The sequence below is a fragment of the Schistosoma mansoni genome (assembly GCF_000237925.1).
Source record: "Schistosoma mansoni, WGS project CABG00000000 data, chromosome 5 unplaced supercontig 0195, strain Puerto Rico, whole genome shotgun sequence".
NCBI lineage: Eukaryota > Metazoa > Platyhelminthes > Trematoda > Strigeidida > Schistosomatidae > Schistosoma > Schistosoma mansoni.
Genome location: NW_017386018.1, coordinates 297368 through 300835, shown reverse-complemented (window position 1 = coordinate 300835; position 3468 = coordinate 297368).

The window sequence follows — 3468 nt, the reverse complement described above, 5'->3', positions numbered from 1 at the left end:
CAGAGAGACCAGTCAAGGACAAAGAAGGAAAGACAATCAAGGAGATTCAAGAACAGAGGAAAAGATGGGCAGAATACTTTGAGGAGCTGCTGAATAGACCAGCTCCATTGAATTCACCGGACATCGAGGCAGCACACACAGACCTTCCTAAAGATGTCACTCCACCAACGATCAAAGAAGTCAAGATGGCCATCAGACAAATCAAAAGTGGGAAAGCGGCAGGACCTGACAATATGCCAGCTGAAGTACTGAAGTCAGGCACAGAAGTAACTGCAAACGTGTTCTACCTTCTATTCAAGAAGATTTGGGAGAAAAAATTGCCGACTGAAATTTTTCTCGACATTATGATTTCATCATCATCATACGGAATTAATAAGACGGACTACACTGAAAATTCGTGCATGGGGGACAGCTGGTAGACGAATAACAAGTGAGGACTGGAGGCAGACAAGGACGCTTACTCGGGGGTGGTCCACTGAATTATGAAGACCTCCATATCCGAGGGGAAGCACGCAATACGATCGACAGCTCGGAATCAAGTAGAGGATTTGGACTTCTATCCCAAACACCAGTAAATACAAACGAAGACAACTAGTGTAGTAGCAGCTCCTACAGCAGTTGGCCTCAACATACATAAAGCAACAGGAAGATCCTAAAATACAACACGGAGAACTCCAAGCCGATCGCAGTTGATGGAAAAGCTCTAGATGATGTGGAATCTTTTACGTACCTGGGAAGAATCATTGAGAAATATGGAGGATCTAATGCAGATGTTAATGCAAGGATTGGTAAATTAAGAACAGTATTCCTACAGTTGAAGAACATATCAAACTCAAAACAACTGTCTGCAAGCAAACATCAAACTCACAATCTTCAATACGAATGTCAAGAGCTGAAACATGCAGAACTACTACAACCATCATCAAAAAGGTAAAAGTATTTATAAACAATTATATACACAGATACGCAATGTTCATTGACCAGATATCATCAGCAACAGCCTACTTTGGGAGAGAACAAACCAGCCTCCAGATGAAGAGGTAATTAGAAAAAGACGTTGGAAGTGGATAGTAAATATATTGAGCAAATCATCGAACTGCATCATGAGGAAAGCGCTAACTTGGAATTCTGAGGGGTAAAGGAAGAGAGGAAGGCCGAAGAACACATTACGTCGGGAATCGGAAGCAGACATGAATAGGATGAATAGGTTCTGAAAGGAACTGGAAGGGATTGCCCAGGACAGAGTTTTGTACAGAATGCTGGTGGGTGGGCTATGTTCCTCTATGATGGGTAACAGGCGTAAGTAAGTAAAGTGGTACTCGCTGCTCCAGTAATTCACACAATGAACACAAAAATAATATTCTCACTTGAAATTTTATTACCAAACGATTAACATTTTTATGATTTTTCATCAAAGTTATTACAACAACAAAGTTCAACAATCAACAAATTGACCCATCTCAACTTAACACATTTGTTCGTGTCAATCATTTGTGTCATGATTAAATCATGATTAGTGTCATGCACGACAAACTATCATTTGTTTGCATGTTTTTTGACCTCATTTAAAATGAGTTTATGACACTAATGTATGATCTTTAGCTTCCACTAGGAAAAACGCTAGAATTGATACCATTAACTATTTAGTGCAATATTTAGGCATAAATGACTCATCAAATCTCAGTTCGAAATGATAGTCACTAGGTTCAAAAGTTAATTGTGATCATCAACACTAGGGTGTACATTTATTTAAGTTATGAGATAACGAATAGACGAAATCCTTCTTTTCAATTCTGCTACCACCGTTCATCTAAAAAAGTCATAATTCACTTTTACTTGAGATCGTTCTCCATTAACTTTCTTCAATAATTACAATCACAATCCTCAGATTTGAGTACGATTGAGTCAGTCATTGATGCACTTATTTCTACACAGAGAAATCTATTTTAAAAATAATTCCCGATGTACATAATTTAAGTACAATCATTGTATTTACGACTTTTGGGTTGAGTGAAGAAATCGTTTCATCTCAGTATGTATACAGATACAAAAATAAATCGACACAATTTACATTCTGGTTTCCAGCATGCATGAGAAAATTCTCTTTGTGTCTAGTTCTTCTATCCATTTGAAAGAAAGTATTATACGTCACACAGTTGAATCAATGGATTTCCTAGTTAAATATCAGACTTGATTGGTTACAGTCAATAATTATTCAAGATTAGATAGTATATTACTGGTCACTTATCTACTCGATTATGTATGTGTTAAGGGAATAATGTTCTGGTAATTTACTCTTTTAAGTGGTGTAGATATAACGTATCCATTTACTTATTACTGACCTGATTTTTATTATCATTTCCATCTGTGTTATATCCTGGTGAAGACATAAGCACGGGTAACTCCCAGGACCTATTAATGGACGATCATTCTGTATGTATTCTTATTGTTTAGCTACTGAGTAAGTCGATTGTGTATATCTATATTCATCTTATTATAAGCTTCATTCTGACCTATGAATTATTATTATACGGATTAAAGTTCTTAAATTATGCTCAGTTTATTGATTACTGTTTCCTACGCTCACAGCCACATTTGGCTCGATCTTGTACAAATATTATTTTCTATTTTATGGTGTGATGCGGTCTGTCTGTCTGGTAAATAAACCGAGTATGCTTGAAATAAATGATTCGCATGGATTCACATAGCAGGAGCTGCGAAAAAAATACGACAATCGGGACGTGAATTCGGGAATCAATAAGTAGTAATAATTAGCACAATAAAAAAATGGCAATTTGTTTAAAACAATTGCAGCTTCTGCTATGCGAATCATTTATATGGATATAGATATACACAATCTAATTACTCAATAGTTAAACCACAACAATATATGGAATAATCGTTCATTAATAGGTCATGGAAGTTACCCATGCTTATGTCTTCACCAGGATATAACAATCTGCTCATCACTTAAGCACTTATTTGATAAATACCTGATGATATTGAAAGTTAACAGTTTGATACAATTGAATCACAGCATATTGTAGATCATTTTTATTTCTTATGTGAACAGAAATAATTGGCTCATTATTTATCGAATTCTGATATGTACATTAATTTATTATTATATTGGAGTAATGTATAGTTTAAAAGTTATTTTCTTTCCACTAGTTTTTCTTCATTATTTATCATTATATATCATATAACAAGGGGGTTTTGTGGAGATTTTAGTAATTTTATATAGTTGCAATCATGAGTCGATTGAAGCTAGACCACCATCGAAAACCTGGAAGCACTGGATGGCCATTTCGTCCTATTGTGGGACTCCTCAGCAGTACTCCAATGCTTCCAGGTTTTCCATGGTGGTCTAGCTTCAATTGACTCATAATCTCAACTATATAATATATCAAATAAGTTGAAAAATGATTAACTGAATGAGTAACTAGTAAAAATGCTAGAAACATTGTA